The 15,967-nt window shown below is 44.4% G+C and overlaps 1 protein-coding gene across 2 annotated transcripts in view; it reads left to right on the forward strand.

Annotated features, from left to right (window-relative positions):
* The window catches only part of LOC308168411 (CXADR-like membrane protein), a 93,982-nt gene extending 92,457 nt beyond the window's left edge, over nt 1–1,525 (forward strand). For both annotated transcript variants that reach the window (XM_080542989.1, XM_080542990.1), the window contains exon 7: nt 1–1,525. This exon is cut by the window's left edge and continues 1,474 nt beyond it. The gene's annotated coding sequence lies outside the window, so the exon portion shown is untranslated.
* Nucleotides 1,526–15,967: the final 14,442 nt, after the last annotated feature.

The raw sequence follows: 15,967 nt of genomic DNA on the forward strand, positions 1-15,967 counted from the left end.
TTACTGAAACCAAAATCTGTCTAAAATGCCATGAATGTGTGTTGAACAAAAATGGTTGTTACATGTATTTACTTGCTTTCTAAGGTATTTAATGGTGAATCCAAGATAGACACTAATGACCTAGAAGTTTGGTCTCACCATAGCCTAATATGGATGATGGAATGGAGGGAGGAGTATGAATCTAGGGACTTCTATTGTACAGTGTGTGGGTATGGTATCAGCCCTGGTATCAGCCCTGGTACTCTCTATAGATCCAGAACAATTCAATGGCACTCGATTACTGTCTCATTGTGTTGATGGCTTACTCTGTTCATTGGTCAAGCTTCGGCATCAGTCATAACCCTTTGTTGTACTCTCAGTAAGACCCTGTGCGGTTTGAATGAAAGTTCCCAAAAATGACAAGTAGCCTACTGTGTTTAGTGTGCCTTTGTGATTCCTATTCATTCGGTAGTTGATTTCTCTGTTCTTATCATAAATGCACACGTGGTTAGGTCACTGTTTTTGATCGAGCTTTGGGAATTCACAGCCAAAACACTAAGATACAACTTCACTGCGGATATCTGCTCAATGAGAGAGCGCTCCCGGGCCACAGGAGCAAATGTACATTCTGTAATCATAGCGTCGTTTTATACTGTACATACAGATAGATATTACACACATGATGTCATATAATTTCGAGGCAGGGTTAAGATGCCCATTGAGGGAAAAAAATGCCTCTTCAAATAAATGAAGGGGGTTTGTATTTGTATTTGAACAGGGAAGCTGGTGTGTTTTAATTGGGAAACGGCGCATTGCCCCTCGGGCCCCTCCCACACATTCTCATGTTAGCCGCTCATTCGAGGGAGAAGAGTGACCTATCCAAATTGATACGTCTGCAGACACGCAGGGTTTATTTTAGTACTGGTGACTACAATTCAGTTTCACAGGCAGCAATCTTGTTTTTGCTATTGGCAGGGGTGCCTTGAGACGAGGCCTGCCCATAATTCATACTCATCTACTGCTCTGTAAGCCTTGAGACGAGGCCTGCCCATAAGTCATACTCATCTACTGCTCTGTAAGCCTTGAGACGAGGCCTGCCCATAAGTCATACTCATCTACTGCTCTGTAAGTCATCTACTGCTCTGTAAGTCATCTACTGCTCTGTAAGTCATCTACTGCTCTGTAAGTCATACTCATCTACTGCTCTGTAAGCGGGTTGCATGTTTCTTCCTGGCAATGGCGTATTTTAATATAGCCATGTACTGGTCTCTATGTGCATTGCTAGCTTTCCATCACACACACATACGCATGCACACACACACACACACACACACACACAAACAAACAAACACGCACACAGACACATACAAACACACACGCACATGCACGCACACAAGCACACACACAATGTTAGAAGGTATTACAACTTGACTGATTGACCCCTTCCACTAAAGGGAGCACCAGAATGGGCATTGTACAAAAGCACAAGAGCCTCTACTCTCACTCAAATGCAACCCCCCCCCCCCCCCCACACACACACACACACACACACACACACACACACACACACACACACACACACACACACTGCCTGCAATGCATTTACATTCTAAAAAGCAGATGCTTTAACACAGTTTTCAAGGGAACCTGAGAGAGTAGCAGTGGAAGTATAACCAGATCAACATGGAGCAGAGCTGTAGACAGAGCTGTAGACAGAGCTGTAGACAGAGCTGTAGCTCTTCCATGTATACTCCCTGCACTGCCTATAGAATTCTCGGTAGAGGATGGGATGCTTGTTTCCTCTGGCTTTCTGACTTACTTTCCAGCAACTGGAGGTCTCTGATGGCAAATTCCCCAGTTTACGAGCCTCCGCCTTGCCTCTTCACTCATCTGTGACAGACTTGAGGACTGACAAACCTGCTCTGTTTTCAACAAATTCATATTTGGGAGGGTCTTTTGTCTCATGAATAGTGGAGATTCATACATCACAGTTTTTTCATATGTTTAATACAGCCAACATATAAGTGGCACCATTCAAGTAAGTGAAGTTATTCATTTTATGATTATTTTGCATTATACTATATCAATATGAATTCCATGTAGCCACCACATTTGTGTTCTGCAGAGTAAGGCTCAGACAACACAATTCAATTGTGTGCCTATATACAATAGTATGTGTTCCCAAATATGTGTCCTGGATGACTCATATAAGAGATTTTTGGACAAGCTGATGTTGAATTGAACGGCGGTTAGGCAGAAGGCATTACTTTTGAGTGATGAAGGTTAGGGTAAGTTGTCAAGGGAAGGCAAACATTAGCATTTGTAACTATAATTAGCAAATATTGTTGTCCATAGCACTATTCAAACCAGCAACATGTGGGTTTCAAGGCAAGTTGGTACTGTCTCCACCACCCCACCAGCCTATGGCATTCTGCTTTCTATATTCACCTGCCAGTATAGCTATGTGTCAACCAGTCCACACAATTGGAAACCATATAGGCACACAACTTCAGTAGGAGACCAGGGGCCTCATTTATTAAAAAAAAAAGTACTTGAACGTCATCTTTGACTTGCACGTAAGCACATTTTTCTAAACGGATGTAAGCATTATTTATAAAACGGGCTGCGCTTGTTTAAAATTGCGTACCTACTAAATTCTATAAATACCAAATATACTTGAAATTGAACGCAGGTGAATGAGCTTTGTATTTACGCCCTGTGATAGCGGCTCAATTATAGCGGCTGAATGAAGCCAAGTGAGCGGGAGAGGGCAGAGAAGGGTGGCTTCTCGGTAAGTTGCATTTGTAATGTTTGATCATGACAACCAGTACTCAAGTTGTAAAAGAAAATCAGGGGGGATGGTGGATTTTATCATATGGAGACAATTTTAGCATCCCCACAGCATCAGTGACTTCCGTGTCAGTGACTTGGTAAAAATGTAATTGCATGTGTGCGTGCCCCCTCGGCCACAGTATTTTACTCAATATGCGCAAAACTAAATGTTGAAATAGCAGTAATACCAGGTTCATTGATAAAATGATATAAGGGATGGAAAGGGGGGATGGCAGTTTTAGAAGGGGGATGATTTTGACCGCTTTTATTTTAGGGGGGCTGCCATCCCCCCCTCAACTTGAGTGCTGATGACAACTAACCAGGCAAATGCTTATACTGTAATAATATAATGGTCTTATTCTTATCAGGTGACATTGAAAATATGGCTGCTCACTCCCTTTGCGACACCGGAGGAAAATCCAGTATAATTTAGCGCATGGCCCGGCAAGGTCCGTTGTGGAACGCACTACAGGCATGTTGAAGGGGAGATGGCGTTGCCTTGACAGCTCCGGAGGAATATAAAGGAAGACTGAAATACAATCATAAACATCAGTTCCCTTTAAATCTTGAATTAAACTAATTTTCTCGGCTGATAACAACATCGTTAATTTTATTACGAGCCACATCCACTTCGCATGAATTACAGTATAGGCAGTGCGGCTCACATGCCTGTAATAACTCTGCATAACCAGTAGGTAATGTGCGTACGTCAAGTCAATACCTGACGTAGAGCTACGATCGTTTCCACGGTCAAATCGACTCACGTTGAAATTGTATAAATCACTACTTTGACGTGGTTTTCTACGTACGACACAGGTAAGATCAAATTTGATCCAAAGTACTTTCTATAAATGAGGCCCCAGTCTTGACTCAGACTTTGTTGTGTGTGTGGTACAGATAATATGATGCATTCTGACATTGGGAAAAGTGGAGGGTCTATTCATAGCTTTCAGTCACGTGGTTTCTTCCCTAGCAACCACCAACCTGACGGGCAAAAAGTATCATAGCAACATGGCGAGTGGACGCAAACGGTTAATAAAATACAAAGGTTCCATCTCACAAAACATAATGGAATGTCAAAACTTTGACGCTCAATATCTCTGAACTACCCTAAACGGAGATAGAACCTTATCATTCTAAACGGAGATAGAACCTTATCATTCTAAACGGAGATAGAACCTTCTCATTCTAAACGGAGATAGAACCTTATCATTCTAAACGGAGATAGAACCTTATCATTCTAAACGGAGATAGAACCTTCTCATTCTAAACTCACGAGTTATCTTCAGTTGATGGATTTGACTTAGGGGGCATTCATTTGAAGTAACGTAATGAACATACAAGTAACAACAACAGGTTAATGCAGCCAACCAGCCAGCCAAGCAAAGACCATGACTATGCCCAGTTTATGCATTATACACTCTAATATAATTGTTAGATTGCCAGGGTATTCGCTACAGGTTGTTGTATACATATACGTTTAATACGAAACTCGATCAACCGGGCGTTCGGGAGTTCTACCGCTGCTGGACGGAACTCCCGCTGACAGCGGGTCGAGGGGATATTTCTACCCGGGAATTCGCTCATTGCTGTGTCCACGGTGATAGGAGTGGAGGATCGACTCCATTCAAAAACTTTTCGATTCCCTGGTTTCTCCTCTTTCCGAACACGTTGGAATTTTTACCGTAACCCCCGGAGAATCAAAGTTATTAAGCCGCAAAGGGTGCCTCCTTGACCGGCTTTGACCGTGAATAACACCGGCTATGGAGGTGCTACAAACACAGTTTTAATTTCTCTAAATTCACCATCAGTATACGGTCATTTTGAGCCCTTACACACCGCGCTGACACCCCGAGAACATATACTTTTAATACGAAACTCGATCAACCGGGCGTTCGGGAGTTCTACCGCTAATTCGCTCCTTGCTGTGTCCACTGTGATAGGAGTGGAGGATCGACTCCATTCAAAAACTTTTGGATTCCCTGGCTCCTCCTCTTTCCGGACACGTTGGAATTATTTTCCTAACCCACGGGAAATCAAAGTTATTAACCCGCAAAAAGTGGGTTTTGCCCGTGGGTTTTGCCCGCAAAAAGTGCCTTTTGCCCGTCAGGTGGGCGTTTCCACTATGCTGTGACGTCACATGAAAGCTATGAATAGTCCACCTCGACAAGGAAAGCGAAGGAGAGCTGCATGTCAAAGGCAATCAAGCAGACAAGGGGGAATGCTTTGCTTTGATGTAACATACCTGTATTCGGAAACAATAAAACATATCTTTGTAAATATATTCACAGAAAGTTTTATGAAGCTTTATTTTTATTTATTTAAAAAAAAAAAAAAAATCCATTTCTCAATCCATGCACTTCTGAGTGCTGTGCTCATCATGGGTGAGGCTTCTGGGTGGTTGGCTCTGTAACAACCTTGGTAACTCTTGGATGTCAGAAAGAGACTGCTCAGCACGGTGTAATAAAGGGAAATATAAGCCACTCTTTCCTTTTTACTCATCCTTCATTCTCACTGTTGCTTCTCCTTGGTTTTGTAAAGCAGTACTGTTTGTTTGATGAAAACAATCTATGTAAATATCACGAGTAAAAATGTATATTTTTACAACTTCTGAGTTATTACTATTTCATTTGCAAATAAAATATTCAATGACAAGTTACATGGCATGATGTTATCTTGGTTTTGATGAAGACTAGCATTATGCAGACAGTGAAACTGACAGTGGCGGGTCTCCTGCTCAAATCGTATACCTTTACACAATAGTACTTTTCCCAATTGTGTGTCCTGGTCTGACACTTTTAACCAGTGGTGTGCCGTCAGGGCCAGCAAGGCCTTCTCTGCTGGCCTAAACATCATCAGAATATACATTTAATTTTTATATTTTCTTTCTACAAATATGTATTAAATTATTCCCGTAGTCTATTCTCTTCATTTCATAGCTTTCCTCTTGGTTGCGCTGCTTCCAGACATTTGGAGGGCTGGCCTTTAGCTTTTATCCAATCAAATTCAGCCATAATGTGTTGCCAGGGTACCAAGAAATCTGCCCGCCTGCAGATTCAACAGTAGCGCGAGTACAGATTGTAATTTAAAGTGAGCGAGAAAAGAGCTGTGGCGTGCCGTGGTCAGATCTCGAGTTGGCAGCAAATCCAAGCAAATCCGACGAAGGGGCCTTCTGGATGGCGGAGCACCTGATCAGCCCCTTCACGTCTTTTGATTGGATACAAACTATTGGGAGGCGGAGCTAACACACTGAAACTTGATCTCGCTAATTTGTGTAGATGGAAGGTGTTGTTCTACAAGCCGAACCCCAACGTTAGCGACGATATCCATGTAAAAGGACTTATTGGTGGAACTGATCAACTGTACAACAGAGTCATTGAAGTCTTCTTGAGGAAAGAAAGGAGGATGGATTTTGTGTTCAAATAATCAGTTGTTTTGGTGAGTACAAAGCATTTAATGTTTTCTGCAAGAGATGTAGACATACGGAGCGACCCTGGGGTTCGTAGAGATATGTGTGTTGTGTTGCCTGGCTCAGTTGTGTGAGTAAGTGGGGCTTCAATGCGATCTTCTAACCACTTCCCGGGCTGCTACCATGGAAAACGACACACCCCCGTGACCGCATGAACACGAGGAAGATAACCATCCTTAAATGGAACCTCGAAACGGTTCTCCTATCGAGATCGACAGACCCCAAAGTTCGGGAACTGAACTTAACTGACGCTTTCGTTTTCATGCAATGAATTGAATACACCCAGACAAGGTGCCGCTATAATAACAATGGCAACGCCCGGTTATACTGCGTTTCTGTCTAAATGTATAGTTTCTAGAGCCATGGCGTCATAATGATGGTATTAAGAGGTGGAATAATTCAGGTAGGACATCACTGAAGGCCTAGGTGTGAAATGCACCGCCCGCCACTGCTTTTAACTATATTGGATGGTGAATATGCTTGGAACATAATTTAAGGAGGCTGGAGGCATTAACAGCTTGCCTTACAAACCACTCGTTGCTGTTGCGGTTCGAATCCAGCTAATTTGCTAATTACTGTATTGTTACTAATGTTTGCTAATGCAAACGTGCTGACAACTTACCTAGGTCTATGGATGGACCATTACCTTTTGACCAACACCACTGGTAAAGAAACAGACACCGGAATAGACCACTCCATTAACCCTGTCCACAATCTTCCTGTCCAAGTAACCTACAGTTCACAAGACATGTCCCCCCAACCAGGGCCTACTGCAAAAAATATCTTAATACCGTTTCTTGTTAGATTGATAGGGAGTAATTCATCCGACACTCCCCACACAGTTTGATCCCAATCTGAATAATTTCCTGATACTATCTGGAGAACACTGAAAGGCAGTTCGGGAGAGACTAACGGGTCAGGTCGTGGGTAGTTTCGTATATATTTTGGTATCTGTTACTTACTAAAAATGAAGAAGAATTCTTGAGCAAATTTGAGCAAGACTTGTTTATTCAAAAAAGCAGGTTACACAGCATGGCCCCTTCAATGGAGCTGATGGTCCGAATCGGTCACAGGATGGATGTGAAAAAATAAAGAGAGAGAGTCCATCTACGTAGCGGACTTTATACCCTGTCACTATTATTTTGCTGAGCCAACTAAACAGAGTCCACGTTACTTTAATTTGGTTGAATACAAAGCATACCAGTGAGTAGGTGAGGCCATTCTCCGTCCTGCAAATAGGATGTCATTGTCTTATTATAATGCAACTCACCCTATGTTCTAATACAATTCCAATGTAACCTATGTTATGGCCGTCTTGCTGACTCGACCCCAATGCAATTATCCTCCCATGATGACATTCCATCCTCTGCACATGCATTGTCAAAAGGCCACCGTGTGTCTCTCCCTATCTTTCCTAACAGAAACAACACAAACGGACGGTTATCTAGTGAATAGGGGAACGAATCAGATAAATGACAAATATGTTTCTGCCCTCAAGCAAGCCCTGGATGAGTAAACAGGGAGTCAAACAGAGTCTCCTACTATGTTGCTTTCACTACGTGGCCGTCGGGTTGCCATGGCTACGTCATATGAAAATACACTACACAGCCCCCCTCGGAACACGCAGAGTGTGTTCCGAAACTAAACGACAGACAGAAAAACTACATCAACACATCAACACATCAACACATCAACACATCACTCAGTTCATCATGCATAATACAAAAACTGAGATACAGAAATTTCCAACGACCGATGTTTCCCTCGTCCGAAGCGGCAGGGTCAGAGGTTGCTAGCACATGGCCCCAGTTGGAGAACAGCCTTTACCGCTGTCTCAGATTGATAACACTTTCATAGTCAGGAGCTTCCATTGTCGCGTAACCATTACATCACTTCACAACCGACATCAATCACATGATATAGAAAGAAACAAACAGGAACCGAAGCAAACAATCACAAAACATCACTTAATAAACAAATCATCAAAAGAGGAAACAAAATCAGAAAGCAAAGCAGAATCCAGCTTTTGCTCATCAGCTATGTCGGCCATCATTAAAGCATTAACCGGAACATCAGAAATACACTTTCCAAAACATTTGATTAAAATACCAAGTAACATAATACAGATGATAATGACAACAAGAATAATAGCGACGGACCTGATCATATTACCAATACCTGAAAAAGCAGAATCAAAGAAATCCAATGTATTCCAACCGTGTTCTTTACGTAAATCCTCTATACCCTTCTTGTTAGATTCATGGAAATCATACAGAGCGTTACCAGAATCCGAAATATAACTGCAACATTCACCGCCTATCAAAGCACAAGTACCACCCTGACTGGCCAAAATAATGTCCAAAGCCATTCTATTTTGGAGAGCTACATTCTTAGTTTCAGTCAATTCAGTAGCCAGGGCAGATACTACAGCATCCGAAGCATTAATGTGTTTTTCAAGAACGGATGATAGGGCACTTAATTCAGTCTGAGAGTTGTAGACACCATAACTTGGGAATATTAGGCCAAAAAACTTCTGAGCGGTAGATAACGCCCTACGACTACGATGGGTTGCTTGTTTGTGAAGTACAGACATCTCTTCCCGAGTAACTTTCCTAATCAAAGGTATCAGATGAGCTAAATAACAAAGTCCCTCACTCAAAGCAGGAAGCTTAGAGAATGCATTATTATCACACACAAGAAACACACCCTCCGGGAGTTGAAGCTCCGTACCAGGATACGGGAAAATGACACCACCTATACAAGACGCGGCCCCTAGCTGACGAAGCGCGCTGCCCTTGGGCCGAGATTGTATGTCAATACAGGTTGTAATATTTACGAGAGGCATGACCTTAAGCTGCGTGGTGCCTTTCTGCCGTCTGGTAGTATTGGTATCATGTAATTTCATTTGAGGCACCATAGCACAATCAACAACTTTACATTTCAATCCAGAAATAACAACTGAACCTCTCCACCGTGTAGAAGTCACACTCCCAGAACATAACAGATGAGGACTCAATGCAGTACCATTCAATTGAACGAACATAGCTTGGATAATATATATCTTCTTCGGACCTGTTGGTTGTGACAAATGTGTAAGCCTATCAATAATAACCTTCCCCACACCGCTAGGCCTATGGTGTTCGTTAACTGCTGCTGTCAGACGTTCCAACACACCAATATCCACACCTGCATAGGAAGAATTTAAAGGAACCAGAATCGTGCTGGGCTGACAAGAAGAGCTCTGGTTCTTGCCCTGTAAAACAAATTGGGCTAAACCCTGCCAATTATAATGAAACCATTCTGCTTTAGTTAACGGTATGGGGAAAAACATAGGAGCAGATGCACTTACAGGGACCTGTTGACAAATCCAGCAATCAGAATAATTCATTTTTGAAGCAAAATCTTTCATGATACTAGTGGCAGAATTAGGGTGGGACCGTGTCCCCAGGTGATTAGAATCATACAACAAATAATCGTCAGTAGCGACTACAATCGCCTTCGTAGAAGCCTTTACAGCAACATTTTTAACCTTTCCTGGTAACTCAACTGGAAAAATATATTCATGCACAAATTCCCTACAGTCCACCAAAAAGTCGTGTGGAAAGTCAGGAATGTTACTACAAACTTTGTCCTTGAAATTGTTGGATTTGTCAAACACCTGTTCACCGATATTACGTCTAGCACACCAATACGAGTTCACCTCATTGTCAACATTAGTTAATGTCACAAGTGTTGACATTAACTGTTGTGTAAGTGTAATATATTTGGCATCCAGTAAGTACCACTCAGCCAATTCAGTCGAGGCATAGATCAAACAATCATCAACAGTACAACGTGAATGTGGGCAAATAAAAGCTCTACCTAATGTGATAAATCTTTTCTGACGTCCAGGCATAACAGTGTGTGAGTGAAGTGTAGCATTGTCCAAGGAAGTCAATGGGGTAGGAACACTAAGGGGTATATTAGTCTCTGAAACGGCATGGCTTGAGTTTCCTCCTAATTGGCCTCGGTGTATCACGGGATCTGTCTGGTTGGGGTGTATCACTGACAGGTCTGTGTCTCTCAATGGTACCTTGGTCCGGGCAGCCGCCCGGGTTGCTGACATCTCCGTCTGGAGCATTGTCAGGGTCGGAAGGGGTGACAACAGGGGCAACACCAGGCTTGGTAGAACCCCCAAGAGGGGTGTCGCAGTCACTGGATCCTTCACGATCTCCCTTGGCCCACTCGTCTCTGGGCTGGACAGGGTCTGGGACGAGGCCCCCCTCATCATCTGCATCACGGCGCAGATACTCACCAACATCTTCGTCAGCCTGGATGTCCAAGCTGTGGACTTCCTCGTCCCCAGGGGTCTCCTCACCATCCTGCTGAGGCTCTCCCTCATCGTCCTCATTGGGTGCCTTGATGCAGTGATGAACGTGGTACCAGGTGGGGGACCCCTTGATTTGGATGGCAGTCCCAGTGCACCGAACGACCTCGTATGGTCCTTCCCGTCGAGCCTCATGCCACTTCCGTCTGTAGACCTTCACGTATACTTTGTCACCCGGTTGCAACGCGTCCTTCCTCTCCTGTGCGTTCACCTCCTCTTCACGTTCCTGTTTGTGGAGCACATAAGAAGAGATACTCTTTTGCCGGTTAGTCATGTACTGTACATAGGCTTTCATGTCACTCTCCAAGAGAGCCAAACTTGGCCCTTTCCCACTGGTTCGTGCACAGGGAGCTGTCATTATTCTCCCCATAGCCAGTTCATGGGGAGTCAAGTGCAGCCCTCGAATCTCACTGGAACGACAGGCCATCAATGCAAGAGGGAGTCCTTCCACCCAATTAAGACCTGTATGCTGACAGACCTTAGAAAGACGGTTCTTAAGGACCCCGTTCATCCTCTCTACCATCCCCTGGCTTTGAGGTGAGTAAATACACCCAAATCTCTGCTTGATTCCCAATTTTTGTAGTATAAGCTTTACCGTCTTATCCACAAATTCCTTACCATTGTCTGACGCTATCCTATCTGGAATTCCAAACCTAGGTATGAATTCCCTGCATAGGAACTTTGCTACAGACTGAGCATCCTTTTTTCGAGTGGGGCATGCTTCTACCCATCTGCTGAACCTGTCCACTACAACTAACATGTACCTGTATCCTGCAACAGGACGAATCATGTCCACATAGTCAATCACCAAATGTTTCATTGGCCCGTTTGGGGTAGGGATATGCCCAGTTCCCACTGGTATTCCAGGTCTGATATTGTTTTTCAAACAGACCACACATTGACCAAGGATATGGTCTATTTGTTCCAATAAATATGGAGCCCAAAAACCATATTCCTTGGTGATCTTGCGTCTTACCTCCCCCCTGGCCACATGAGCTAATCCATGGGCTTCCTGTATCAGCATGCCTAATAAATCTGGGGGTGCCACAACCAGTCCCTCATGATTTCTCCATAGACCTGTGTCATCCTGACTAGCCCCCCTTGTTAACCATAGGTTTTTGTCTAGCGCATTTGCCCCACTCTGTAACATCAACAAATCCTCAAGCGTGACCATGCCCTGTAACTGTGCTTCATGTGTGACCAGCAGAACTTTACCTGCTTTGTCTGCTCCTGTAATGGCTTTGGCTGCATCATCTGCAGCCCTGTTACCTTGTGTGACATGTGATGAGTCAGATCTGTGTGCGGCACACTTTACTATGGCTAATTCCCTTGGTTTCATCATGGCTTGTAACAGCTTCATGATTTGAGCGTGGTGCTGAATAGGCGAACCATCAGTTTTCTTAAAACCCCGTCCCTTCCATACAGCTCCATGTAGATGACACACATTATGGGCGTAGGCAGAGTCGGTGTATACTGTCACTCTTCGTCCGGTTCCCAAGTTGCATGCTTCTGTGAGGGCAATTAACTCAGCCAATTGAGCTGAACAAGGCTGAGGAACAGCCTCGGCTTGTTCCACAATGAACCCTGAATTTTGGGATCGGACTATGGCATACCCAGCACGTAAACTTTCTCCTACCCGGTAACAAGATCCATCAGTCCAATACTCAACGTCAGCTTCCTTTAAAGGCAAAGCTAGTAGATCTGCTCTAAGCTTAGAGTACCTCATAGCTTCCTTCACACAATCGTGTGGTTCCCCATCTTCTGGGGTTGGCAAGGTCTCTGCTGGGTTAAGTGTGTTACATCTTAGTAATGTTACATCTTCTCTTTCCAACATCCTGTAATAATTCCTAATCCTAGGCATCGTCAAAGTATACTTGCCTTGATTCAAAAGATTCCTTAGACTGTGGTGGCAGAGAATGGTAATTGGGTACCCCATTGTTAAGGTTGTTGCCTTCTCGTACATAAGATATGCCCCGGCCATTGCTCTGTAGCATGGCGCGAAACCCATTTCTACCTCTGAATATGCGACAGAGTAATAGGCTATGGGCTGTGGACTAGGTCCAATGCCTGTTGGTTGCGTAAGAACAGCGCAGGCATACTTCCCTTTGGCTGAAGAAGAAACATACAATCCAAATTCTTTGGAATAATCTGGAAGCGCTAAAGCTGGCGCTTCTTGTAATTTGTGTTTAATTGTCTCAAACGCCAAATCAGCTTCCCTTGTCCAAGTAATGCAACATTGGAGTTTATCACTACCTGTTTCCTTAATCATCCCCCTCAATGGAGCGACCAGTCTAGTGTAATCCTCCACCCATGCTGAACTATACCCAGTAATGCCCAAAAACATCATCATTTCCCTAACCGTTCGTGGTTTTGGAGCCTTCTGAATAGCTTCCAAGTGTTCGTTAGTGACACTGCGATGTCCCTGTGTAATAGATTGTCCTAAGTAAGTTACCTTTTCCTGGCAATACTGTAGCTTCTTTTTAGACACCTTGTGTCCCTTCTCCGCCAAAACCTTTAACAGTTTAACGGAATCCCTGTGACATGTTTCTTCATCTGGGGCACAAAGGAGTATGTCATCCATGTACTGAATGGCAGTACTACTTATCGTCTGCCCTAACCCGTCTAAGTCCTCCTTCAAGACCTGATTAAAAACATGAGGACTGTGTTTGTACCCTTGTGGCATTCTGGTATATTGATAATGTTGACCTTTGTAGGTAAACCCAAATAACCCTTGACTTTCTACACTAAGAGGTATAGAAAAGAAAGCCCCGCATAAATCAATCACTGTAAATACTTTGGCTGTAGATGGAATCTGAGTCAACAGCACATGAGGATCAGGAACTTCGGCTGGATAGCTGACAACTACCTCATTCACAGCCCGTAGGTCATGTACCAGACGATATGAACCATCAGGTTTCGTTACTGGCAGAAGAGGTGTGTTACTTAACGGATATTGAGTTATCTTCAAGACTCCTGCCTCTAACAATCCTTTGATCTGTGGCTCAATTCCATCAATTGCTTCCTGCTTCAATGGGTATTGGTTTTTCCAAGGGGGTTTTGCACCCGGTATGAGTTCAACTCTCAATGGACGAGCTGATTTCACAAATCCAATGTCTGTACTGTTCTTTGCCCACAGGTCTGCTGGCACATTCTGTATCATTTCTTCTCTGAGGTCTTTTTCAGGTTGTACAGGAAGGATTAGCTGGTTCATTAGCTTCACAGTCTGCGGATGTCCTATTCCTTGAGCAGAGATCATCAGTTTTGTGAACTGTCCATCAATGCTCCTCCAGATAGCAGGGTTTTCTTTTGTCGTTACAAATCTGGCTTTTTCTGAGTCTGCCATCATTGCCCCTAAATGCTTCTGTTTATAGTGTTCAGATATCATAAGTGTCACATGAGGGATGCTACCCTCAATCTTATGCTCCTGATCTAGATAAGTGTCACTGTTTATCTTCATAGCCACTCCCTGAGGGCCTAGGATTATACAACTTGTACTAAGCTGTACCTGTTTTGGCTGATGCTTCAGCCACTCATCTGGGTTTGCATCTGCAACTTCTCTAAAATACTGGAGTGTACAATGCAATGGATCAGTAGGCCTTCTGGCCTCTGACATGTGTGCCAGGATATAATTGTCCCACATCCTTGCTGGTTCCATTAGGTCTGGGCTAAGCCCTCCCACCCAATACACCATAGATGCGTTGTTGTCCATCATGACAGACAGCTGTCTGTTCTCTTGTGGCACTGTCACCCGACAGCCGTCAGGTGTGCATTTCACTGTACAGTTCAATTGGCATAGTGCATCTCTCCCTAGTAGCCCTATTGGCGTGTGTTCTGATACAAGTATTGACAGATCTGCTCTCTGTCCTTTGTACTCTAAGCTTACAAGCTCAGTAGTAGGGATCAGCTGTTTAATTCCCTCGAATCCGATTGTCTTCACATATTTCCCAGACATAGGAAGGTGCGTGGCATCTTCAGGCTTCAGACAGGTGTAGGCTGCTCCACTGTCCACCATCAATTCTAATGGACGTTGGTTGACCGACACCCATATGGTAGGTTCATCTTCAGGCCTGTTCGTCACCACCAGCTGGCACCCCCCTCTCGGATCTTCTGGGCACCCCTATAGCCCAGCTGGTGGGCCTCCGTAGGGGTTCACCACTCCTGGAGCCGGTGTAGCAGGGGGCCTATATCTTCCTTTTTGTTTCCCCCCTGCGCCCCCCTGGTTCTTCTTCCAGCAGGTACGGGCTAAGTGTCCATCCTGGCCGCATTGGAAACATGGTCCTAACATCTTCTTCCCGGCTGCGGTCCATCCCTCTTGTGGTGGTCCTTGGCCAGGCTGGTTGTATGGCTGGTACGGAACCACTTGCACCCCTGGTGGCCCCTGTGGGTATGGATACCCCCCTTGTGGCCCCTGTGGGTATGACTGGGGAGGGACAGTTTGCAGTTGCTGTGGTTGAGATGGGACCTGTAGGGCTATGGTCTGCACTCTCTCTCTGGTTTTCTTGCCTTCAGTCAATTGTACTTGAGTTAGTTTTCTGAGTGAGTCTTCGTCTTGTGCCTTCTGTATCTGAATCTTCTTTCTAAATAATTCTACTTGGTGTGCTACGTTGTCTATATAAACAGCCTTGTTCATGTGTCGTAGCCCCACCACTTCTGCTAACTTGTTCTTAACTGGGGTAGGGAGACCTTGTTGAATCTTTTCCCTGATTATGGCTTTTTCTAACGGGTTATCTTCGGCATCCTTCCCTGTCACACTTCTCCATTGAGAGTGCACACGGGCTACATAACCTCTGGGATTCTCATCTTCTCCCAGTGGCATCACAATGATATTGTCTGGGTGAATGTGAGTAGGGTATGTCTCTCTGATTGCCTTCCACAGCCTGCCTCTGTTTGCTGCGAAGAGCTCTGGGTCATAAACTGATGTACCGATATATTTATGAAGTCCTGCCTTCGTCAATATTTCCTGCATGGTGTCCAATCCTGTAATAAAGGCTAAGAGTCTTTTCAGGTCTCCCATCGCGGCCTGCGTCCCTGTCAGTCTCACGTCCATCTCGTTAGTCCAAGGGTGACCCCCATCTTCTAGGACTGGGAGTTTTTCGATCACTTCAGACAGATCTGTATGACCCCAAGGACGATATTCTATCTTGTTATCTCGAAACAGCACCGGGAAGATCCCCTGAATTTCCTCTTCCTCCGATGCCTTCCCTCTTGGTCTAAGGCCATAATTGCTTACTAGTGGCTCCGTTCTTTCGTCCCACCTTGGTGTCGCTGTAGACCTTGGGAGGTTCGGCTGGGATGTATGATGTGATGACACTTGACGATAT

This window comes from Nansenia antarctica (genome assembly GCF_963989245.1).
Source record: "Nansenia antarctica genome assembly, chromosome: 12".
Taxonomy (NCBI): domain Eukaryota; kingdom Metazoa; phylum Chordata; class Actinopteri; order Argentiniformes; family Microstomatidae; genus Nansenia; species Nansenia antarctica.